The 26,263-nt window shown below is 37.8% G+C and overlaps 1 long non-coding RNA gene across 1 annotated transcript; it reads right to left on the reverse strand.

Annotated features, from left to right (window-relative positions):
* Positions 1 to 1,628: 1,628 nt before the first annotated feature.
* On the reverse strand, positions 1,629 to 23,926 carry LOC103886199. Its single transcript, XR_649665.3, has 3 exons — positions 21,452 to 23,926; positions 5,615 to 5,655; positions 1,629 to 3,005 (listed from the first exon to the last, which is right to left on the reverse strand). It is a non-coding gene; the product is annotated as an uncharacterized LOC103886199 (long non-coding RNA).
* Positions 23,927 to 26,263: the final 2,337 nt, after the last annotated feature.

The following is a 26,263-nucleotide window of genomic DNA, read 5'->3' on the forward strand; positions in this document are numbered from 1 at the left end:
GGAACGTTCCCCTAGCTCTGGGTCCCACCTGGGGGCTTTGTGCTTCACTACCACAGTCCAGCTATACACTGCGGCTCAACAGCGGCTCAACCCTGGGCGCCAACTCCCGCTGTGTCCTCCACCGATTTTGGTAGGTGGAGGCCGATTCAGGAGCTCGAGCGGCAATGAGCCGTGTTGTAGCGCAGGGCCTCGTCCAGGTTTCCTCGCCTCTCCCTGGAGTCACACCGCCTTCTGCAGACACGCGCTTCCTTTGTGTCATGCTTGGCTAATATATTAATGGGGCGGATAACCCGGATCCTTAGCGGAGGGGAGGAGGGGGTTGGAGATGGGGAGGGCAGGGAAGGGAACCGAACAGCTCTGGTTGTTGACCCTTGGGCCAAAGAGCCCTGGGGCGGACCGGGAGTGGGGGAGCGAATCGAGGTGGGAAAAGTTCACATTGGGGGCACTGAAAGTAAACTTAAATGCCTGAAACAAGTTTTAGAAAAGGTGACCTGAAGCTAATGCTCGGTCCTGGGCACAAACTGCGCAGCCAGACGCGGCGGACGCCCGAGAAACTGTCCCTCCGGCGGAGCGGGCCGCGCGCCTGCAGCGAAGTGTCCGCTTCCCCTACCCAACTCCGGGCCGGGAGCTCCGCCGCGCTGCGCGATGTGCAGAGTCAAGGGTGAAAAGTCCTAACTACGTGTCGCACGAAGGCCCCTTGCCGAGTGCACACCTTCGCGGACTCAGACTCATTAAGCTCTAGTTGAGCCAGCTACCTTAGATGCTGGGTACCAGTGCTTAAAAATAAAGACCAACCCGCTCCCTGCCCTCAAGGAGAAGCCAGCTTTTCCCACCCTCACCCCAAAGGGTTGTGCGGCCTCCCAGTCGGACTCATCAGCCACACAGGTGGATCTCCTGCACTACGCCAGGTGAGCAGGAGGAACGGCAGACCCCTGGCCCGAGGCCTGAAGCCCAAGGATCCCCGCCGCTGGGTACTGGCCTCATTCCAGTCCCGGCCTCCCGGGCCAAGCCCCCTCCCCACCGGGCCCCAGGCCCCGCCCGCCAGACGGTGCCCGGGTGCCCGGAGACATATGCTGCCCGCAGGCCGCGCGGCCCGACGTAGTGCTCATTGCCGAGGCGGTTCTCAGCCCATCAAAAGCCAGGGCTTTCTTCAGCCTTATGGGCCGCGAGGTGAACAACAATGCCCGGGCCCCTTCACTTCAAAAGCAGCGATCAGGGGAAAGGCTCCCCCAGAGAATTTTTTTTTTTCCCCTCAGCCTTTCATTCCTGGTTTGAAAAAAAAAAAAAAAAGGCATCAGCAACTCCAGGGCCCGGGCGAGCCTAATGCCCTTTGATGGGGATTGAATTCATTATCTCCAATAACACAATTGTGCTTGGCCAACGAAAAGAGCAAAGCAGAGCTCTATCCTGCCCGAGGGGCCCGGCCGGGCGGGGCTGGCCGGCTAGCAGCGCTCCTGGGGACCCGCACAGAGGCGCAGTCCTAGCCCGCCCGGCCCACTGCGGCGCCCCCTGGGCTCCGGGGCGCGGGCATGCCCGAGGCTGCAGGACCAGTGGCGCCGCTCACCGGGACCGCGCGGGGAGGGGCGGGATGGCTCTTTCGTTTGATTTATTTTTCATTTCTCCCTTCGTAACCATCCCCCAGGGTGGCCCCCGCAGAATGGGTATTTACTCTCCTCCCTCCGGTCCTCCAGCTGGGAAGCCATCCCTGGTGCCCCGGGAGCGCTGGGCAGAAGGGCCGCCCTGTGCCCCTGGCTGACCACGCAGGGCTCTCAGCATCCCGGCCGCGCCGCCCAGCCCTGGCGCGGAGCCGGCTGTACCCGCAACCTGGCACCGAAAAACTGGGCCCCCTCTCGCTTCCACGCCAGCCATTGCGGAAAAGCGCCTCAGGAGCCTGGGCGGGGACCGCGGAACACCAGGTCCCGCCCCCGGGTGTAGGGGTCTGGGCGCCGGGCGTGATGCCTCGTCCCCTCCGCTTCTGGACCCATGGACACTGCCTGGGACCGCCACCTGACACGAATGTCGCCTCCTCCCGGGTTCCACCGCCATTCCTTCCCTTTCAGCCACCTCCAGCCCCCGCCTTCTCTGCCCTCTTGATTGTACGGAGGTGGAGGTGAAACCCGACTAAAACAGACACTGTGGGTCTTGACTCTGTGTGTGTGTGTGTGTGTGTGTGTGTGTGTGTGTGTGTGTGTGTGAGAGAGAGAGAGAGAGAGAGAAAGGAGAGCGGGGAGAGGGAGAGAGAGAGAGGAAGAGGGAAAGAGAGAGATTATATTTTGAATCTCTCAGAATCGTGATCAAAGAAGACTTCATAGCCCGGTGTCTTAAATTGCAGTTCAGGGTATTACTGAGATGCTTCCTACACAACCTTACTCCCCTCTCTTTACCCCCATTACTGGGGAAAGTTCGGATTGAAGTTTTATTTCAGTCAGATAAACAATAATAATAACAACAATTTAAAGTACTTGAAACAAACAGAAGACTTATTGAAATACTCTGCAGTAGTAACTGAATTGGTCATTCCTCACCAATGAGTCATGACTATCCCAACCTCCAAGCAAGGGACTCTTCACCTTTCTCTTCAGAGAATTAGAGCCAGTACACACATGCTGTAGGAGGTATATAGACAGGTAGATAGCTATATATACTCACACAAATATATACATGGACTTAGAGGAGCATCCACAAGAACTTCCTATCTATACAACTATCCTGAAAGCAAGGAAGCAAGAAACTGAGTAATATGCTGCTTTCAGGTCAACCAAGAGAAGTGTTTCAGATTTGACTTCCAGCGAGGCATTATTTTCATCAGGAGATACAAGGATTAGTTATTTAATTCTCTTCAGCATAGAGTAACCTTTACAAATTTAACCCATTGACTCTGACAACAACCTTCAATGGCACTGGGGGTGGTGAGATGGGGGTTCCTCTCCAGTACGTAAGATTAAAAGACTTCAGTTCTTCGTTCCAGGCTTTCTTTCTTCCCCTTTGTCTTATAGAGCAGCATCCTGAATGTAATTTACATTAAAATATAGATTCACTTTTGTGAAGTCTTTATAGTTTTCATTTACCTCAGAAAGGATGTAAAACATTTACCCTGCAGATATTCTGAGTGTCTAATAAAGAAGTGTATGGGAAATTCTATTCTTTAGATGAGTTTTAAACTCTGAATGCTACAGGTTGTCAAAAATTAAATGAATTCTCTTTTGGACCCTTAGCCCATTTTTATTAACTTATTAAAAATAGGTTTGAATCTTGGTGACGGGCTCATTTACACTGTGGTGACTTACTTCAGTCACCTTTTATAAAATCTCTTTTGCAACATCAAGTGGAGGTTTAATCTTTGTCTTGAATTTTGCCACACACATCCCACACCTGGTGGACTGCTGCGCTTCCTTTGCATATTCATTGTCACATGCTTAGAAATACTGGGAAGAGAAAGATGTTTATACAGGGTAAAGATGGCAGTGAATTAGATTTTACATATTAACAATTTGAATAACAATTTAACATAATATGTATAATAAGAATAAGTTATATGTAGGTATAGCTATTTAATAATTAATTTTTATGATATTTTGAGGTCTTCAGAGGACTCGGGACCCAGCGTAAGAACAATTCCCTGCATAACAATATGTTTAAAACAACCACCAAAAAAGCTTTAATTCTGACATATAGTCTACCCGACCTCAGAAACTACAGGACAGGCCCGTGGTTTATCACATAAACAATTTATCTAGTGTCTGAGTACACATAAAGGATTATGTGGCTTCAGGTGAGCAGGTCCCCATAGGATGGATGAATTAATAAACAAAAGATACTATGATTTTCATGTAGATGTCTTTGGCCATGGAACGGAATTAGGAAGGAAGAAGATGTGAAGCATTTCAACAGAAATGAAAATCCAGTGTTATCTAAAGTGCAACCCCAATGCCCATTTCAGCCTTGAATCATGAATCATGAAGCCATGGAAAATAGTGATGGAAAAGACTCTTTATGTCTTCTAGCTCACTCACCTTAAAGATTACTCTCCTCAGAGTATTCCCAAGCCATGGTTTGAATAGATTTAACTGTCAAGAACTGAAGGACTCCCTTCCACTTCTTGAGTTTCTTGGAGAAATTATATTCATGGTGCAAAACATTTTGCCAACAGTATTTTCTTGGTTATTTATTAAGGTAAAATTGTCTTGCATTTTAAATATGCCTCTTCGAGGATCCATTTTTATTAGTTCTCAAACCTGTTTCAGATACCCACATGCTTGTCTCTTTATTTATTCAGCCAGTCTATACACACTTACTTTATTTAGTTCCTACATAAGATTGATCCTGATCCAAATAAAATGCCCAGGTGGGAAACTTCCTTTAATATGTATTAAGCATTTGATTTTCTATTCTTAATACTGAGAGGAAAATAATAAATTTAAACCTCCAAATTCCTTTGAATGATACCAGCATTATAAACCTGAGACTTGATCCATTTGTGAGATGTCACCCAAATGCTAAGTCATGAAGTCTCTTTGCCTTTTAAGTATAATTTATGATAATACATCACAGACCTCAACTTCTTAAAATATGCTAAATTCTTAAATTAAAAGAAAGAAAAACTAGAAACCAATTGGGAGTTGGTTCATTGAGAATACTGTTCCTCTTACTGGAGAGTTTTCAGAGTGTTTGTTCCTTGTGACCCAGAGATTTACATGTATCCTAGCAGGAATATATTATATCAGAGTTTTCAATAGCAAATAGGTCAAGGCAGTTCATTATAAAACTTCCAAAGAGAAATAAAACCTTTATATTTCAATTGCAGAGATTCAGAAGCTGGAGCTGGAGCACTGCATAATGATTTGGCCTCCCAGACTCAAATCCAGATTCTGGGCTTCCAATGTGCCAAAGTAGTAGCCCGCCCTCTGGACAGTGAAATGCCATGCCCAGGCTTAACCCTTGAGTCTGCACCTGTCTTTTACACTTCAGCATTTCCACTGAGTCAGGCAATTAGGAAGGAAATGCTCCTTTAGTCTGACAGATAATTCACTTTAGAAGTATAACCATAGCAAGAACAGATTGTGAGGTAAGCAGAGAGAGAAATGAGAAATATTGAGAAATGATCTCCACTGCATTCCATTCACCTATCTCATCTTACAAAATAGAATAGGTGAAAAGGGAGAATGGGAATTGTAAGCAAAATGAAAGATTGTAAAGTCTCTGATGAGTCAAAGAGTGACATTGAGAAGTTGTGTAATAATACTATAATTTATATACTCCCATTGAATACAAGATTGCACAGATATCAGCTTCCTCCCAATTTGCTACTGGGTCTTGAGAGGGGAAAGTTCTATCCAATTCTTGATGATTCATATGATATAGCAAGTGACAGTGTTGCGTTTTATTTAATTCCCTGTACAATGAGTACTACCTTAAAATATCCAAAGAGCCTTCTTAAATAAAGTAAGATCTGCTTTTTTTTTTTCTCCAGGATTTGTAGTAAACACATATTTTAAAGTCTTATGTTCACTTACAGTTGTTACCAGGTGATGTTGTTTGTAGAATAACCTGAGATTTTAACACTAAGCACAAATTAACTTTCCCAGAGTAAAACAGAGTCCTATTTTCATCTTACCCTCAGCAACAGAAAGAGTGGTGTAGTAGCCAGTGTTCAACCTGAAATACAAAAAAAATGTAGAACATAGTAAGATTCTTCTCAACTACATACAAGACCCTTACAATTGAATTTATCATTAGGGGTAATAAACAATGATTACCATGCTTTGAAATAACATTTTTAAGTGTTTTTAACTCAGGCGAGTAACTTGTTTTCAAGAGGAACAGAAAGCAGAGATTCCCAAGGAAATATAAGTGATGAAAAGATGATAGGAACAGAAGTACCATAGGAGAAGCAGCAAAAGGTATTAGGTCATGTATAGACTCACAGCCCAGGGGACTGAGGGAGTGAGAGCTGGGACAGAGGCAAATTAATAGCTGGAGAGAGCTAGACAGAGTGTGCTGAGGAAGGGCCAGGCGTGAAAAGATTTGGTGTCGTCATAGCAACGGGCTCAGCCCTGCTCCCCCTGAAGCCCATTCATCTCTGAGCTGCCGGAACACGTTTTTAATTAAAGCGTATAAAAGTTGTTTTGTAAGGACTTCTCATCCGATAGATTTCAAAATGGTTAATCAGGCTTCATCTCCTTTTGATGCTCACAAGAGCATGGGCTATAGCATGCACAGAAACTGCTGCTGCTGCTGCTAAGTGAGTTATCTCTCAATCACACCTAATACCAGAAATGAGCAAGGCGTCTATTTATTTAGATACACAAGAACAGAGGATTCAAGTGGGAGTGGGGAGTCCATTTTTATGGAACTCAGTCTTCTGGATGGCCATGGTCCCTGGTTGATGTTCTATTTAACTTTTGAAAATAGCAAGATTTTTTTTTTTCCTTTGAGAGACACAGTCCAAAAGCCAAAATAAAGGTTACAAATTATTTGTATCAGTGAATATTTACCCTAGCATGGGTATTTCAAATAAAAGGTTTGTACTACTCCCATATAAAAAGATAGTAACCTGTCTCATTTGTTTTTTTTAGAAAAAAAGAACTCCCACTCCTAAATCTTTCATAAATTCATGATATACAGCAACAGCTGCATTTAGCTCTTTAATAAAATAGATGATTTAATAGAAAATGGCATCTTTTGTTGATTCACTGAATAACCTCTTAGATGAGTTAAACTTTCTCTAGGCTTTTTCATCTCCCTTTCTCCCCAATCTTGACTGATGGCCTTATTTCTAACTTCACTGAAAAAGAAAAAAAAAAAAAAAAGAAAAGAAAAGTAAAGAGACAGATGATTTTACCTGTCATCCATTTCTTCATCTACCCTTATCCCAACTGAACATTTCTACTCCTATACCAGTGCATCCTCCATGAGGTCATGGATGAGAGGGAGTCCTGCCTCCTCTCTGAAATAAACATGCCCACCAAACGATTTTACACTAACATTAGTCAAGGCCACTCTATAACCAGAGTGAAGTGAGACAAAACCAAGACCACTTTGTAATTTTGTCTAAGCACAGATGCAAACAAGATCCCTATGTAAACTACAATTATAGCAAGCATCCCTTCATGCCAGTTAATAAGAGTAACTGTTGCTTATTTACAAATTACAGCTGTAGCCAAAGTCTCACTATCTTGAACTCTCCCCTGAATAACCTAACACAAGCCCCAATCATATAATGTCCTTTCTAACACCCTCTTACTGAAATGCCACACAATTCCCCATGACGCATAGTCTCCTTATTTGCAACAAGCTACAAACCCAACTTATTCAACTATAGATATGCCTCTAATGATCTGGTGTGAGAATATTGACAGGCCTTTCGTTCCTTTGTTTCATGGCTTGAATTATCACGCAGCAAACTAAAAGTTAACCGCTACCCTTTGAACAAAACTTCCTTCTTATTTCTATACTGGTCTACAAGGCATTTCCATGATTATTTAATATATTTAAATTAAAACAACACATTTCTTTCAGTAACAGGGCATCCCTCCTGACTTTTACATTTTTCTCAAACTCTTAGTCACTCAGGCTCGAAAAGTCATAGTCATCATTGACTTGTCTCTCTTCTTGCCCATATATCTCTAATTGATTAATATGCCCTGTCAATAATTCCTATTCCCAATATCTATTTTCTGGACATTACAGAGGTCACAATTTTAGTCTATAATACTGTCCATTATCTATTAAAATAGCCTCCAGATGCTCTTTGGCCAATTCTTCTCTGTACATCATTTCTAGCCTAATGTTCCTGCAACAAGCTTCCAGTGAGTGCAGTTAAGTTCTAACCTCTTGAGGCCAGAGTTTTCACGGAGGTAAAATTAGAAATTATACAGGGATAACTAACATGCTTTTCCTCCCTTAGAAAAGATAATGTCATCTTAGGCTGCATACATGAAATGGGGAAGGCAAGAACGCACTGGTCAACACAGGGTCATGTTTCCTATGTTAGGATTTATTCTCTGAGAACTATAGGTCAGAGGTTGCTCACACCCTATCCCAGCACTTTGGGAGGCTGAAGTGGAAGGATTGCTGGAGGCCAAGAGTTCAAGACCAGCCTGGAAAACAAAGTGAGACCCTGTCTGTATAAAATTTTTTTATACAATTAGCTGGGCATGGTGGCATGTGCCTAGTCCCAGCTACTCAGAGGTTGAGGCAGGAGGATCACTTGAGCCAGGAGTTGGAGGCTGCAGTAAGCTATGGTCATGCCACTGCATTTCAGCCTCAGTGACAAGAGAGACCCTGTCTCAAAAAAAAAAAAAATAAAATAAAAAAATAAAAATAAAAAAAAAGAAAAAGCAAGACCTTTAGGAGATTGTAAATATAGATGAGAACTAAATCAGGCCTTGTGAAGGATGGTTTAGAATGGGGATGTTTTGCCACAGAATAAAATATTTCTGTTACAGTTGAAGGATATTACAGTTATTTCAAGCATATGTGAGGGAGACTAGAACCATTTATTGTATGTGAGTATAGAGGGCAGAATTAGGGCCAAAGGGTAGAAATTAGAGACTTACAGATTACAGCTCATATGAAGACATCCATAACATGATTTTAGATTGAGTAGGTCACCTCAGGAAATACTGAGCTTCTCAACATTGAAGCTTCAAGTGTACATCAGATGACCACTTGGATATACATTTTCCTCAAACTTATGCTTTATTTACTTAGCTCTAGTCATTCAACTTTCAATTACAATAGATATATTTGTTTTGAATAAAATAAACTTTTTGTTTCATGTATTCTATTTTTAAAACGCAGTCAATGTTCATTTGCTTTATCCCACATATTTATCCTTCCTGCTATATTCATTCATTCCTCTGTCAGTATGATCCACTGTGACCACCTTCCTTTTGCCTACTTGACTTCCTTTAGGATTTCTTTCAGTGCAGTTCTGCTTGTGATACTCTCTCACTTTTTGCTGGGAATTTAATTCCAGGTTGTTGCTGTTGTTTTACTTTCAGCCCTTTAAAGATGCTATTTCATTTTTTCTGGCTTCTGTTTCTCTGAGAAGACAGAATTACTCCTACTCTTTTGAAAGCCGTATGTCGTTTTATTCTTTTTGTTGTTTCTTTCTTGAGTCTCTAGTAGTCTCTAGTCGTTTCAACTTCTGAGTCACCTCTGGGTCTGGTTCTGCTGACTATTTTATCTTTTCACATAGGTATTTTAAACTTTTTAAATGTGTGTGTGTTTTTTTTTTTTAATTAAATGCCAGGTATGTTTTATAGAAGAAGAGTAGAGACTGAAGCAAATGTTCAAAGTGGGAATATCTATCCTTCCATCAAGCTATTAATGTGGAGCTATTAGTTGATTTAGTCAGCATTTGCGGTAAATTGGGTTTTGTTGTAGCTATGGTTATTTTCAGTGTACAACAGACTTGAAATCTCTCTGGTGGTGGGCTGGGCTGCTCCTATTTTGTGCTTAATGTAAGACCTGCAGTTCTGGAGAGTGATTGTTGCTTTTTTCCTCTTTCCCTGCTCCATCTTTTCCATGCTTTTCTTCTTTCTCGAACAGTAGATGGCTATTGTTACCCGTTACCAGACACAAGGCTTCTGGCGGGGGAAGGGGAGGAGTTTCTCAGTTCTCCTGCTCTCTTCTTGATTTTAGGCAAGCCCTGTACATCTGAGCATCCTCCAGCAGCAGATGATCTCTGCTTCCTACTCAGTGCAGGCTTTCTAAAACTGATGAACAATATGCCACAACAAACATGATATTCTAAAAACCTAAAAACACACAGGCAGGTTCCTTGCCCCTTCCTACAAATTCTACCTTGTATTGGAGTGTCTTCAGTGTGTATGAGTTTCTTGAACCTTTCTAAATATCACCAATCTTTACCTAGGGCTAAGGCATAGGATGGTTCTTGCCCTTCTTCCCACGAAGACAGCTTTTGCCTCATGTTAAAGCAGGGTTGGATACAATGTATGGGCAGATTTCTTACCTCTCTCCACCTGGTAGATGCCCTTTGCCTGGAATCAGTGGAGGACCCAGAGTGTAGGTGGGTTTTATACCTGTTCCTAGATACATACCTGCTCACAGCTGTGGCCATTCACCAACCTGTATTCAAAAGGGGCCTGGACCTTGGGTGTGCTTCTCCAGGTACTCCTGCTCTAGCCTCAAACCTTGGCAGGCCCTGCAGAAATCTTCCATAGAAAAGAAGACTCTCTCAGGTCCCCGCTCTACTCTCAATCTTTCTCATAAGCACCCAGTGGAGGTCCATGAAAAAGTGTTGGTGAGTGTGGGCAAATGTCCTCTGTGCTCTGGGATTCCCAGGGATTCTGAACTGTCATGCTAGTCCATGGGTACGTTTAAGGCTTTGTTAACATTTTCTTTCCTGCTTACCCACTTTATGGCTACCAACTCTTTCTCCCATGCTCTGCCAAGAAATGAGACAATTCGTGTGTTTCATTTCTCCTCAGAGGGACTCGTTCTTCTTTGGAATTTAATTCATCTGGTTGCTTTGTAATCTCAACTCTCTGATAGGCTAAAAAGTTATGACTTTATACATAATAATTTATTTTTTTCATTCTTAGGCAGGTGTGACACTTTCTTATGGTTTTCTACATCCTAAGTGGAAGTAGAGCTGTCTCTCTTGTTGTTTTGAAGATTTGTCTATTTGTATTTTTTTGAGCTGTTTTATTATGATGTGTCTAGGGGTGTGTGTGTGTGCATGCGTGTGTGTGTGTGTTTAAGTTTTTAGAATCTCATGTTTCAATAGCATACCGTTCATCAGTTTTAGAAGATTCTTGGTCAATATCTCTTCAAATACTGATTCTATCCCATTTTCCTTCTGTCCTAGGACCCCAGTTACACACACTAAGTCTTTTACTATGTTCCATATATCTTTTACAATGTTTTATAGATTTTTCATTTTTTTTCTTTCTCTTCTTCAATTTGGACATTTTCCATTGGCCTCTGTTTCAGTTCCTAAATTCCTTTTCTGGAAAATTTCCTTTTCAGTTCCTGAATTCACTTTTCTCCTAGGTCTAATCCACTAAAACCATCTATTGAATTATTAACTTAGTTCTTATATTTTTCAGTTCTAAGATTTCCATTTAATTTTTTAAAAAATTCCATTTAAAATCCACTTTTGAGCAAATTTGATTATAATGATTTTAAAGTCTGTGTCTGATAACTGCAATATCTGAATCACATGTGGATTTGTTTCTATTTTCTGTTTGTGTTGGTTTTTGGTCATTTAGTTTTATTGTCTGCCATGCTGGATAACTTTCAGTTGAATGATAAATATTGTGTATGAAAACAGTGGGGGTTCTAGCTGATATTGTTGCTTTCTACAGAGATTTTTTTAAGAGTTTGAGAATATCACCTTTGTATAGTTGAGGGTAATCTAGCTATAAATGTGTCCTTACTCTTATGATGTAGATTTTCCAAGGTGTGAATCAAAAGCTGAGTTTCTCCTCTTTGGTGAGACCTGCACTCCAACTTTTGTCTCCTCAGAATCATGGAACTGACAGATTCTCTCCCTAGATTTAATCTTCCTAATATGTATTTTTTTACTTGCTTTTTCTGTGTCTCGCCTTGAGTTTAGCCTGTTGGATATCAGAAAATGCCTTGAAGGAAAAATGCACATAGAATGTTGGTCTTAACTGTCCATAGCACTTTTCTCTAGATCTTGGCCCCTCATGTAATAACTGCTTAATTTAACTCTGAACTCCACTTTTTTTGTTTCCTCAGCCCAGTACAACTGCCACAGGCTCAAGAACGCTCCATTTGTTATGCCTCTATGCCCCAAGCCTTGAATCAGCAAACATTCCAAGGCGAAATCACTATTCTCAGAGCAGTACTCACTTCAATATGTTTTCCTTCTCTCCAGGATCTTGGTCCCTGAGGTCCTGGCTGCACTGGTTGTTCTCCAGAGCTTTCAGATTTTGTTTTGTTTTGCTTTGTATTTTGTCCAAGTTTTATAGTTATTCTCAGTGTATGAATTCATCTGATTCTAGCAACTCTGTCATAGCCAGAAGCAGAAGACCTTTCCTTATTATAGTCTAAACCTGAGTCCTTAGCCATCAAGTCTTGGCAATTCTTATAAGATCCTCTTAATTACCTGTGTTCAAGCCTCAAATTCACTTTCTTACCTATATTTTATGGGTTAGCATATATTTGAGTCATAGTTATGGCAGAATTTATTTTTTGTAAACTTTGGTTGACTAGACAATTAAGATAATTTGGGTACATACTGTAATGCTAGAATAGTTGAAGATCTTGGAAATATTTCCTACTCTTTCATCTTCTATTTGCCAACAATCTTTAGTTTAGAATGTTAGTCACCTCTAGAACATTCTACATCTTCACTTCCACCAGCAAGTTTACTATCACTTTAGCTCTCTAGAACCCAGCTTAAATCCATTTCTCAAGACTAGGAAACACAGATTAACATCATCATGAAGAGCAAATCTTCACACTTAGAATACAGATCAGTGTACAGGATTCCTATTGGAGTTTGTCCAGTTTGGATTAGATAATGCCCATAATGGAGTACTCTTACAGAGAGCAAGTTGAATACAAATTTAGTTCAAATTATTATAGTAAACAACATATAGTAATTGAACAATTAAGGGTAGTGATACACAAATCTAGGTTAATCAAAAAACTCTCCTGGAAATGGATTACAAACTGGGTTCTAGAAAGCTGAATTGATAGTAAACTATGCTGGTGGAAGTGAACACATAGAACGTTCCAGAGGTGACTAACATTTTAAACTAAAGATTGTTGACAAATAGAAGATAAGGGATTAGGAAAGAAATGAAAGTGTGTTAGTGTTGGTATTATATAGTATATTTGTTTGTTTCTTTGTTTTTTTTTTTTTTTTTTTTTTGAGACAGAGTCTCACTCCGTTGGCCCCGGTTGGAGTGCAGTGGTGCGAACGCTGCTCACTGCAACCTCCACCTCTCAGGTTCAAACAGTTCTTGTGCCTCAGCCTCCCGAGTACCTGGCATTACAGGTGTGCACCCCCATGACTAGCTAATTTTTGTATTTTTAGTAGAGACGTGGTTTCGCCATGTTGGCCAGGGTGGTCTTGGACTCCTGACCGCAAGTGATCTGCCTGCCTCGGCCTCCCAAAGTGCTGGGATTACAGGCGTGAGTCACTGTGGCCAGCCGTATTACACAGTTTAAAAATGTCTGTTGGAAGAGAAGAAATTTGGAAAGCCATATAATCTGAGTCCATGTTCAAAGAAAACACATGTAGTGTCAATTGAAAGAAGGAAGTCACTGGGGCTGAGTGAATCTTTTTAGAAAGAAATTGTAGCATGGTCACCAGCTAGGTGAGGTAGTAATGGACATAAAGTGGAAGAATTTGATTAATACTATAACTTGTAGAATCTTTCAGTGGAATGGTGGAGCTGAGGGCACGGAAGAGGTTAAGAGAATAAATACAAGGAAGATAAATGCCATTTTAAAAAATGCCATATAAAGACATGTAAGCTGAGAAGTTGTCAAACAGTATTCTTGCAGATAATGGCAGGAGGGAAATCCACAGCAGGGAGGATAAATGATTTGGGTGCTATCTTTGCCTTCTCAAATTTCAGGGATGAATCTCCATTTGAGATTAATTTATTCATTAACACATTCAGCACATTTGTTGAAAACATGGGTAAAGCATTGTGTTAGCTATTTATAGAGTTATATTAGATGATCCTTGATCTTGAGGAATTTATAATGTGATAGAAGTGATAACACACAAGAAGTGATAGAAGAAAGAGAGAAAATGGCCAATTTAGTTTCTGACACATAGTAGGTGTCCAACACAGGTTTGTGGAATGAATGAATAAGTGAATGAATGAATCAAAGACATAGGAAGCACATATAAAATAGTAAGAGTTGGGAAGAAAAGTTATTTATATGCAGAAAGATAAAAAATGTCTGGGTGCGGTGGCTTATGCCTGTAATCCCAGCACTTTGGGAGGCTGAGGTGGGAGGATTGTTTGAGCTCAGGAGTTCGGGACCAGCCTGGGCAACAGGGAGAGACCTCATCTCTGTGGAGAAAACAAATAAACAAACAAATAAACAAAACCATTAGCCAGGAAGTTGGTGCACATCTGTAGTCCTGGCTATTCAGGAGCCAGAGGTAGGATGATCACTTGAGCTCAGAAGGTCGAGGCTGTAGTGAGCTATGATCATGCCACTGCACTCCAGCCTGGGAGACAGAGCAAGACACTGTCTCAAAAAAAAAAAAAAAAAAAAAAAAAAGCTTTTATAGGGAATATGACAACTGAGTAAAACCATAAATGTCAGATAGGATTTAGGATTTAGATATGAGATTGCAGTGAGGGACAATTCCAGGTAGAGTTAACAGTGTAAGAAATTGGAAGCCAGAAAGTTCAGGGCACATACAGCCCAAGGTGACATTGCAGCATGAAAGGGGAGGTCACAGAAAGATAAAGCTGAGAAAGTAGGCTGGAACAAAAGTCTGGAGGGCCTTAAATGCTCTAAGACATTTGGTGTTTATTCAGTTAATAATATTTAACATTAGAAAGATAATGTATGGATAATAAAATATTTGAATCCTTCAAAGAGATATGGTTAGAGGTGTAAAGAGAATTTATAAGAAAGATAGAAGAGAGGAAGAAAAGAGAAAATTTCATCTGGGTGTATTTGGCAATTAAGACTGTGAAGTTCCACAGTAGAGAAAAGAAATAGAATTGAGAATCAAAGCTGTTCATAATACAAAGGTGTAGCTACGACCCTCCTTCAAGTACTGAGGCTCTTGATGGAAGGATTCATGTTATTGAGCTTGTACAAGCAGAATGCTCTTATTTCACTAACACCCAGAAAATAATCCATTGCTATAATTAGCACTTAATTGTGCTATGTAATATGAAATTCCTTATTATATCTTTTCAGAGGCAGTAAGTAAGAACAGGTAGAAGGCAATTTCCTGGGAAAAGTGGTCTATATTTACTGTCTCCATTTCTACATTTTTCATTCACCTCTCAGCTCACTGCAATCTGGATTTTGCCTCTCATTTCAGTAGAAATCACTCTTATTAAAGTCACCAAGGACTTCTTTTTTTTTTTTTTCTCTTTTTTTTTTTTTTTTTTTTTTAAATTTATTTATTATTATTATACTGTAAGTTGTAGGGTACATGTGCATAACGTGCAGGTTTGTTACATATGTATACTTGTGCCTTGTTGGTGTGCTGCACCCATCAACTCGTCATTTACATCAGGTATAACTCCCAATGCAATCCCTCCCCCCTCCCCCCTCCCCCTGATAGGCCCCGGTGTGTGATGTTCCCCTTCCCGAGTCCAAGTGATCTCATTGTTCAGTTCCCACCTATGAGTGAGAACATACGGTGTTTGGTTTTCTGTTCTTGTGATAGTTTGCTAAGAATGATGGATTCCAGCTGCATCCATGTCCCTACAAAGGACACAAACTCATCCTTTTTTATGGCTGCATAGTATTACCAAGGACTTCTTAACTGCCAATCCCAATGGCACTTAGTTCAAACATCATCTCCTTTGGGAAACCTTCCTTAATGTCACAGAAAGAGTAAGATGCCCTTTTACCTGTTCTGAGCCTATGTCTGTCATGGCCCCTAACACGATGTATTACAATTATTTAAAGCTATGTGAATTCCCTTTCAACTGCGATTTCCATGAGGTCAGAGACTACGTCTTATTCAACTTTGTATCCCCAGCACCAGGTATGGTATTGCCTAAATAATTAAGAAATAAAAACAATAAACCCCCCTCTATGATCTCATTCAATCCTCTCTGCAGGATATACTTTTAGACAAAATACTGAAGACTCTTTTTTTTTTTTTTTTTTTTTTTTTTTTGAGACGCAGTTTCTCTGTGTCACCAGGCTGGAGTGCAGTGGCGTGATCAAGACTCACCGCAACCTTTGCCTCGTAGGTTCAAGCGATTCTCCTGCTTCAGCCTCCTAAGTAGCTTGGACTACAGGCATCCGCCACCAGATCCAGCTAATTTTTGTATTTTTAGTAGAGACAGGGTTTCACCATTTTGACCAGGGTGATTCAAACTCCTGACCTCAGGTAATCCACCCACCTTAGCCTCCCAAAGTGCTGCGATTACAAACCTGAGCAAGTACACCTGGCCAAGACAAAATACTAAAGATTTCTAAATATAATCAGAACACAAATTGTCCCAAGGACTTCCAAATAGAACGAGAATGGAAACATTCCCTCTGAGAACATTACTTTTACCTTTCCTTGTACTGTACATTATTTGTAAATCATTATATGATTAATATATATTGATAAACCTTACGTGTTTTACAATCTTATCTCCCTACCCCTCACCCATTGCCACAGTTTATTACCCATACTTCTCATGACTCTATCATGTTGTGATTTCATTGGGTAAGGACTATTTTGATTTAGCTAAACATTTTAAAGTGTCTCTTATAAGATTCAAACATAAATAGAAATTGATAAAAATAAACAACTCTCATGAACAAACATTATTTCTTATTTTATCTAACATGGTTTTGTCTAGTAATACAGCTCATGGTTAAGTAATATTCCTCATGATCAATAAAGAAATTCAGTGTTTTATTATTCTAATTGTTTTGTCAAATATTTGCATCTTTGAATTTAACATGTGAAGACCATTCTTGTCTATATTTTTATACACACACACACTATTAATCTTTTTAATCAAATTTTGCAAATATTTTGGAATTTACCAACCTGGATACATATGAGAGTTTAGAGTTATCTTTGGTTCTTTCTCTTCCTTTTGCTCCTTTATTGCTATATTGTTTCTTCTCCTCACCTATAAAGCTCACACTTTTTATTATTTTCTTTAATTCTGGTTAACATTTGCCTATTCAACCTTATTCTTACCTATCTTCACTTCTCCCATCATCTTGTTCATCTATTATTCGACCATTTTACACCTGTGAAATGTCTTCCTATAACCTTCCTATCATATGGTAGAACTATCTATGAATAACTATACAGGTATCTACAGATGCCATGAAGATAATCATCCAGATCATCCTTGGAAAAAATTGGGGACAGCATTTAGTAAGGCATCAAGAAGAATAGGGTTGTCATCTTTTAAGAAAGTTTTTTTTTTTTAAAGTCAAATTAGTATCTAATGCAGCACAAAGTCCAAGAGGACTAAAAACTTAGAGTCTAAGAGGTAAAGTATTCAAGCTGTCAGTTCATTATTACCCCATGTGAGTTTATAATTTCCATGAAGAAACTTGATATATATTATGAACTTAAATAACAATGATAGTGTATAATCATATGCTAACAAGTAGTAGAGACTAAGCTTCAATGATCATTATATGAGGGTTGCTTGGGGTGGAACTAACATAAATAGATGGAACTGAGGTGGGAAAACAATGATATCTTGATTTGATATTACTTGTGATAAATGTCCCAGTCCCTTAAATGCATTATTTATATATATTCCATATTTTAAGAATACGGTTATCAAACTAATTTCAATATTATCATTTAAATAAAATATATGATGAGATAATGAAGTATGTGAGCAAAGGAATCTGTAAATGCTTTGTTCTAAAATTATTATTATTTTTGTTTTTGCTACGAAATTTTCAATTTAATAATGCTGAGGATAGTTATTTTGGGAGGGGTTGCATACAAGTATATTTTAAAATTATGTTCAGTTTTTAAGAATAAATTAATATCTAAACATATTTGAATTTAGTTTCTGATTTTTCTTTAATGTAACAAAAGTCAAGAAAGGAAAATCATTTGGATGATTACATGTTTGTTGGTAGACACTATTAAAACATATTAAGCATTTATATAAGCAACATTTTTAAAATGTCAAATAAAAGTATTTTCTTTTTGAAATGCTTTCTTTGATGCTTATTAAACAACCAGGCTGTTATGCTGAGGCAGCAGTAATGGAGGTTCTGCTTTTGCTTTTGAAAAGAAGCATTGGAGCATCTCTGGATTTTAGATACATAGGAAACCCTCACAAAGACTTTGCAAACAGACTGACGGAAAACAGATCGAAAACTGGTCTTTCAAATAGGACCTCATCATCGTTCCCAATGGAAACTTTTCTTACTTCTAATTCTTTTTTACTTCTAATAAGGTGTAAACTATGCACATATAACAATGTTTGCTAGCAAGAGAATCTTAGAGAAGATATGCAGGAAATAAAATTTTTAGGAAATAAAATATTCTTTACAACGTACCTTAAAACAACAAAATGAAAAACGAAGATGTATAAACTGGCTGTGCATTTACCTAACTTTAAGGATGTCAGAATTAATATACTACAAAAAAAATTCATTCTTAAAAGCAAAGCATAATTGTTTGCCACAATTATTTTAATATATTTCTTTCCCAGGATAAATTTTAAACTCAGGAAAGCAAGGACTGGAATTGGAAGAGTTAAAAAAACACGAAGCAACAGTAACTCCATTTAGATAAGGGGATAGAAGGGTGGAGCAAGGGAACAATACACTAAAGTACTTTTCTTTCACAGATCTTGGTTCAAATTAAGGTTAAATTCCAAAGGAGGATGTGTTTTCCCCATATGGAGTCTTAAAGGACATGCCTTTGTTTCCAACTTCCCAGAGAAGATATATGTTAACACAAACAAAGCATTTCATAATAAATTTAACTTTTATAGAGTGACTAATGCCCTGTGGAGATAAGGCGGACTCTCAGTCACCTGTGTTTAATCCAGGCTGAAGAAATTATGCCAAGGGCACACTGACAAAACTTTATTTCTTCGGAGAAGATGGCAGTAACTTGGTAGGGAGCAGAAAGGGTCTTGGTTTTAAAAGTTTTGTTGGAATGACTCTCATTCTCACTGTGAACCCAGTTTAGCATTTATGTACTTTGGAAGGACAAAGAGGTGAGGTAAGCCTGCCAAAATTTGAATCTGTGTTTCTGGGAACCTGTTAGTAGGTCAACTGTTACAAATGTAAGAGGAACTGCAAAGGAGCGGTAAATACTAGAAATTTGGGAGTTGGCCTGCAAATAGCTTTATTAAAGCTTGCATACAGTTTCTTCTTCTAGATCTCAGGTCAGGTGACATGATATTTAAAATGCCACAGAGTATCACTATTTCTCAATCCAAACAGGCTTGGGTGCAGGTAGGGTGGGAGGTAGTACACCATGTAAAGAGACAACTGCTTTCTTTTAAAAATATTTTACAGTTAACAGACAGAAATGGAGATCTTTAAAATTTTACTTGGGATCTTGCTAACAATAATAATTTATTAATCTATCTCTTCTTCCTAAGAAAGATAAATGGTTTATTTGTGAAAATAGTACTTTCCCTTTCCCTTGCTTTTATTTTTATGTTGTTATTAACTAGAGGCCTAATTGTGAAGTCCTTATTCTTGCAAAATGTCACTGAATTTGTGGTTAGGTAAAGTCACTCATTGAATATATATATCCCCTTTCCATGGCAAATTCTACTGACTAAAATTGAAGAGTAAAAGTTAGTGCTGTGGCATGTGAGGAATGAATTCTTTTTGAGAAAAGGAAACAATCTATTTGCGTCAGTCATATCAAACACACTTGACTATACATTATACAAGATTCAATTTATTTTTTATATTTATATATTCATCCTTGATGAAAGGCTTAGGCAATCTATATAAAATTTAAATAAAATAGAATACCAGTCTCCCTTCCTTCTCCACTCACTAAAAATGGAGACACTGACATGGAATAAATTTTATGTAGTTGCTATATGAGAACTTTTTAAACACTTCTTTAGTTTATCAATCTGTAGGTCACTAATATTGATTCTAGACAAAATTAAGCATTGTCACTTATTTTATACTTCTCATTTCTTTATAGTGCTCAAGTTCCTTCTTGTGCTCTGAATAAGAAAAAATACCTTTCATCTTTTTATGTTAGCCAGTGGCTAAAAGAAGATAACTTTTCCGACTCTAGACTACTAGCCAAGGGTAATGAGGTTTCTCTTCTCAGGCTATGTAATGCCAAATCCAAATATCAGAAATTAATTATCTTTCCCAAATTTCAGAAATTAACTTCTCAGAGAGGAACACCACAAGGGGGCAGGTGAATCCAGGCTAGGTCCTAGGTAAGAGGGTCTCAGTATTGGGAATCCTGGTCAAAAGATAGGGAAAGGTTAGGTGAGAATTAGAAACAACTCTAAAGATAGTATTTCTTCATGAACACAAGCATTGGATCTGGATCACCCAAGTGCAATTTTATTTAGAACATCTCTAAGACATTAATTACAATACAGCAAGGAAATAAATGAAATATATCAAACCAGTGTAAATAGTCCCATGTTGAAAGTGCTTACTGTGTTTAAGAAGGTCAACGGGGTAATTTTGCTGAGAAAAAAAGAATGTATGTGAGAAGAAATCAAAAATTTACTGCAGAGCAATTGGGGTATGGTTTGAAGATAAATTACAACCAGATAGGCAAAGTAGCAAGTAATTAAAAGACGACATGAGAAGATATCTTTGCTTCAAGGTGATCTTAATAATGAACAATTTTGTAACAGAAACATAAAGTTTAAATAGAGCTATGCCATTTTTTTTTTCTGAACACAAAAATTAAGAAATTATCTGAGGCACTTTAGGAAAGAGAAAATCTGCTGTTTAAAAAGATTAAAGAGTCCGTTTTGATTTTCATTAGGAATTAAACTAGCCTATGAATAGGAGGCAAAAATTGATATTTAAAAATTAGTTCTCCCAAACAAATATTTTTAAGTTGCTACCAGATATCGCCCGTGAGAATGTCAATGACAGTATCTTCTATGGCCAACATACATGCACACCTTCTATGCAAAACGGCCAGGATGAATTCTGTTTGGCAAAGCTGGAAATTGTCACCAGTTTCTCTTTTATACCTCACTAAGAAGATACATTTAATTATCTGATGTGAATAGATAGTATATTATCTTTTATAGATTAACAAAATTAAGCACACAGAAGAGTGTAGGTTAATGAAGTACACAAGTTTTGGCTGTTACTGGTAGTTTCTATTTCATTTCCAATAGCAATTAGAATCTTTAAAATGAGCTCTTAAGTAGCTTCTTTCATTTATGATAAAATTAACTTCTTTTTAAGGCCTATACAATAATTTTTTATAATGATAATGTACAAGTCATTTCTTTTGTTATAATTCTATTGATTGATGAGGTTATCTCATAATACACTTTAGGGCAAGCAGGTTTTAGAATGTGGGATTCCAAATTGATCAAACTTTCTGTTGTACCATGATATATTTTGGTTTTTTGTTATCACAGGACTTGACACTAGTTAAACTAGTAAGCCTATTTTTAACACAAAACTCTGGACTAAAATGTGAATGCCTATTCCTATAGTACTTTAATGAAGGTTATTTCTCTCCAAAATCACTCATTCTTCTCATTGTATGTATATGCAGATATAAACACATACATAATATAGACGCATACACATAAACTCACACGTACATACATACATGTTGCAGTCCATTGGTGATATTTTAGAGCACTCTTTCTCCTCTTTTCACTCTGTGAATTCTCTCTTCTTCCTTTACTCCAAGTACTTGCAAAGTCCTCACATGCTTTGTCACCTTAAGGACATGGAAGCAGCTTCAGCAATGCTTGAAATAATAATGCTTTGATTTGTTAATGTGAAAAGTTGGATGACTTTTAAAAGCTGACCAGTCCAGGGCTATTTGCACATAGTAGACATTCAATAAATATTTGTTGATTTGATTTATTCTAGGGTAAAGAACTGAGTAACAACTCTTTTTGTCTTCACTGATGTGCTATGGTTAAGCCTGTGTACAAATCCATTTATGAGTAAATATTAATGGTCATGGTCAATGACGATGTTTTAGAGAGAAAAAAAAATCTAGATCTACAGGCTGTTAGAAATAGCAATGATTGGGAGCATGTTTAATAAAATAAGTAGGTATAAAAGAGTAGATGACAGGCACTGTAAAATAGGGACTCACTAAAGAGAATTCTGAATAAATTATCTGGAAAGAAAGTGGCTATTCCAAGAGTTTTGCATTTTTGTTTCCATATACTAAGGCAAAGGACTTTTTCATTAAAAAAAATTATGGATAATATTTTGGTTACAAAATTTAGTAAGCATATATAAGCTACATAATATTTCCTTTGGTAGATTCTCCTTTACAAAAGTCACAAAAGTGTTAATGTATGGTTTTATTGACAACTGAGAGGTCCTGAAAATAGAGAATGAGAATTTGTCCCAAATTTCAAGCAATGTGTAACTTTTAAGGAGTTAAACTCTATACTCCTATCATTCAAAAGAGCATAATTGATTTATTTCCCTTTCTGGATCACCAACAGTAAAAACTGTTTCTGAACTTACAACATGTTAAATTTTGGCTCAAGGCAAATTTACAGCATCAAGGTTTATGATAAAATCTGTCAAAACATTAACCATGATGGCACAAGTTTCAGCTCTAAACAGCAGCAGATAGGGAAGCAGTATGGCTGGCAACCTGAACAGCTTAGGGATGGATGCACATTCGCAATTCTAGCTGTGAAAATGCCTGCTTATGTCACATTATAAATGTTTTTCAATTCCTTTGTTCTCATTTTTCACAAATGTGAAGGTTTTATATAAAAGGACAATGTTTTAATTAAGTGGTTTCAAAGTGATTAGAGATCCTAGAATTAAAGAAACAATTCTAAGTAAAAAGTTATTAGCTAAGAGAACTTCAGATGTTCAAGACAAGAGTTAGGAATCAATAGCATTTTCATTTCTTCTGTGATTAATCTCAAGAAAAATTAAGTATGAACGCAGGTAGTATCTTAACCTTTTTGCTACTTTAAGGCAAATATGATTCATTTGGCCACATGCTAGCATTTGAGCAATATTCATCTATGTAATTTTAATTTTTCAACATGGAAAACAATGCTGGAAGTTTTGGCTTCCTGTTCCTTCATGGTAAAAAAGCTAATTTCCTAGAAAATTACAAGCAAAATACAGTTACTCTTATCAAAAGTGAATCACTCTGCCAGCAGTCAATTATAATCAACATAGTTAACTTTGTGTATGAAGTACATACTAGAAACAATATTGGAGAAGGACATACTATATTGAAAAATATAATTTGATTAGCCACAGCCAAAACAGATTTATGAGAAGAAAATCTTCTTTAAGGAACTTAAAGTATGTTAATGTCATGGTCATACAAGTAAAATGCAGTAAATATTCTTTGCTTGAGTATTTCAGAAAGGCTTTGATACAACTGACCTATTTGTTGAAGAATGGCAGGCATTTTTTGAAGCTTTAGAATCATCATTCAACAAGTTACATGATGAAAACTGGTGGAGACTGAATCAGAGACAAAATAATATTAGTAACCAAATATCAATTTTTGAAGCTGTAGTTTGGTAGGTAACATTCATGCACAATTTATTTTTGCTCCCAAATATCTTAAAATATGACTTGGGTATTGAAAGAATAATATAACCAGAGAGTAAAATCTCAAGAAAGTATATCAAAGTAATAAGAGCTCATATAACTTTGGTTGTTTTTAGAAAATGAGGGACCACTGAATTTGAAATCATGATTTAAAGTATATGCAGCAACATAAGAGGATATCCAAACAATTTACACTGGTTTATACATTGTTTGCATTCTCCTTCTCCTTGCCTGAATTTGGACAAGCAATGTAGTTATCATTATTGCTCAATAAGGATTTAAATGACCTATTTTCTTACCTGGAAATTTTGTATAAACTTTGTAGTCAACAAAATAAAACCAGTCTTCAGTTCATCATGGAGTGAAATTTCAAACTTTGGACTGCACAGTACCAACATTTAACAGCTACACAAGAAGTTTGGATTAAAACAACAAACCAAGGCTGGGTGTGGTGGTTCATGACTGTAATCCCAGCACTTTGGGAGGCCAAAGCAGGAGGATTGCTTGAGTCCAGGACTTTGAGACCAGCCTAGGCAATTTCAGAAGACCCTGTCTCTAAAAAAAATTTAAAAAAGAAGTAATTCAGGCTGGTGACATGTGCCTGCAGTCCCAGCTACTTGGGAGGCGGAGGTGGGAGAAACACTTGAGCCCAGGAATTTAGGGTTGCAGTGAGCTATGATCACACCACTGTACTCTAGCTTGGGTGACAGAGTGAGACCCTGTCTCAACAAAACAAAACAAAACAAAACACCCAAAACAAAAAACAAATCACAACAGACACCACACACACACACCCCCTCCCCAAACCAAACAACAAAAAAAATTAAACAACAACGTCAAAAAAACCCCATAGCAACCCTTCACTTTAAATTGATAAATTAATTATAGTTAAAAAGCTACAGTATTCAGGTAAGTACAATGTTTTAGCTGGTAATGTGCCAGGTGCTAGATAATTTGACATAATTGTATATTTTAACCTCACTGATATAGGAAAAATATTTAAATTTTAATATTTTAATGTCATATTTTTAGAAAGGCATATCACACAGATGTTTAGAAAGTTAAAATAGTTTGAAAATTTAGGTTTCTCATTAAACAAGGATGATTATTCATCAAGTATTTACCTGTGCAAAGAAATATGAACAAAACTGAATCTCTCATCTTCAGGAGCTTGCATTCTAATGGGAAATAGTAAAGGAATACTGAAACCAAGAGAAAAGTTATTAACTGCCCTAATAGAGAGATGAAGAAAGAGCTAGATGGCAAATAGAAGGGAGATTAACTACAACTTTGTGGGGGGGTGGGGGTGGGGGTGGGGAATTAGGGAAAGCTTCATGTAGGGGGTGGTACATAAGTGAGCTTGATGGATGAACTGGATTTAAAAAGTGAAGGTGGATTTGATTGAGTATAGGGTTGAAAATGGCGAATGAATCAAACAGTGAAAATATGGGGTAGGAACTGAAATGGAGAGTATGCCTGGAGTCTCAGGTATTAGTATGTTATGAATAAAAGTCACTTTTATTAATTTTCTTGCCATTCATAAGAAAACAAAATGTAGCATAGAACTTCTATGTATAGTTTGGGAAACTGGTTCTTTAAAAAATGCAACATGGGCCCAGGCAACTTTCCTAAAATGTAAAGAAAATAATATCTGCAATAAATAACTAACTATATTCCTTGAAAAGTTGTTGCAATTTATAAAAGTTTTTTATTTATAAAAGCAGAAACAAATTATTGCTGTGATATAACTGAAGCTTTAACTGAAAGGAAACTTCTGATTTCAAAAACTTTTCCTCACTTCTTTTTGACAACAATTACATATTCACATTCCTACATTCCTCTATGTCACCTAAATAAAATTATATAACTACTCTTTATGATATGATCACAGTTTAAGATACAAAAAGCAAATCCAATTTTGCAAAGTGCTAAGACTATATCATACTGAGACATTAGTAATCCGTGTACACATTTAAATGAAGTGTAATTCTTCAAAGAAATAACACTGAGATATTTTATGTCAAATTATTATACTATTGTTCAAAATATATTTGAATTTTCTCCCACAGAAGTATCTTCAGAACTGGTTTATGAGTTAGAGGAGAAATTCAGCCTCTTGTCTTTCAGTCACTTGGCTTTTAGACTCAAGATAGTATAGTTAGAAGCAACATGAAGCTTAGGTATTTTAAAGAAAAACTTGTTCTTAGCCAATGTGTACCTAATCTATATGGGTCTGAGAGACATTCTTTGTGACATTATCAGGAAGATCTCCCTAAGCAACAAAAAACATTTGGCATGGAAGAAGGGCCACATGAGATAAAGTATACATGACTGGTGCATTTGGCAGTTCTCACCTTATAAAAATATTATACAGTTATAGTTCCTCTATTTTAGGCAAAGTTCCTAAGTTTTAAAACAGGTATACTTTTTGAAGTTTCTGCCACAGTGGGTATGATTTTTGAAATGAAAGTTACTTCTTAATTTTTGCTAGTGCACTTTGGCTTATTTCTTTACTTTTCATATATATATTTTAAAGGCTACCTTTTAGGAGCAGTTGGTCTAGGAAGGCAAGAGCATCTTAGTTGCATGAAGACATATAAATTATATAATCTTATTATAAAACCAAAAATGTTGATCACTGCTGTTTTCTAAGTCTTGCTTTACATGGAGCCAGTGTGAAAAGTTCGTTAGCTAGAGCTTAACAACACAATGGCTTGAAGGAATGGAGTTACCACACAAGTGTTTAAATTCCATGCCGGATCCCTAGCTACAACGGAGAAGAAAGTTCAAACAACAAAAACAGAGTTGCAAGGTCTGAACTTGTGTGTCACGGATACCTCTTACTCATCACCAGGCAGCTCTTATT

The sequence above is a fragment of the Papio anubis genome, chromosome 7 (assembly GCF_008728515.1).
Source record: "Papio anubis isolate 15944 chromosome 7, Panubis1.0, whole genome shotgun sequence".
Classification (NCBI taxonomy): Eukaryota; Metazoa; Chordata; class Mammalia; order Primates; family Cercopithecidae; genus Papio; species Papio anubis.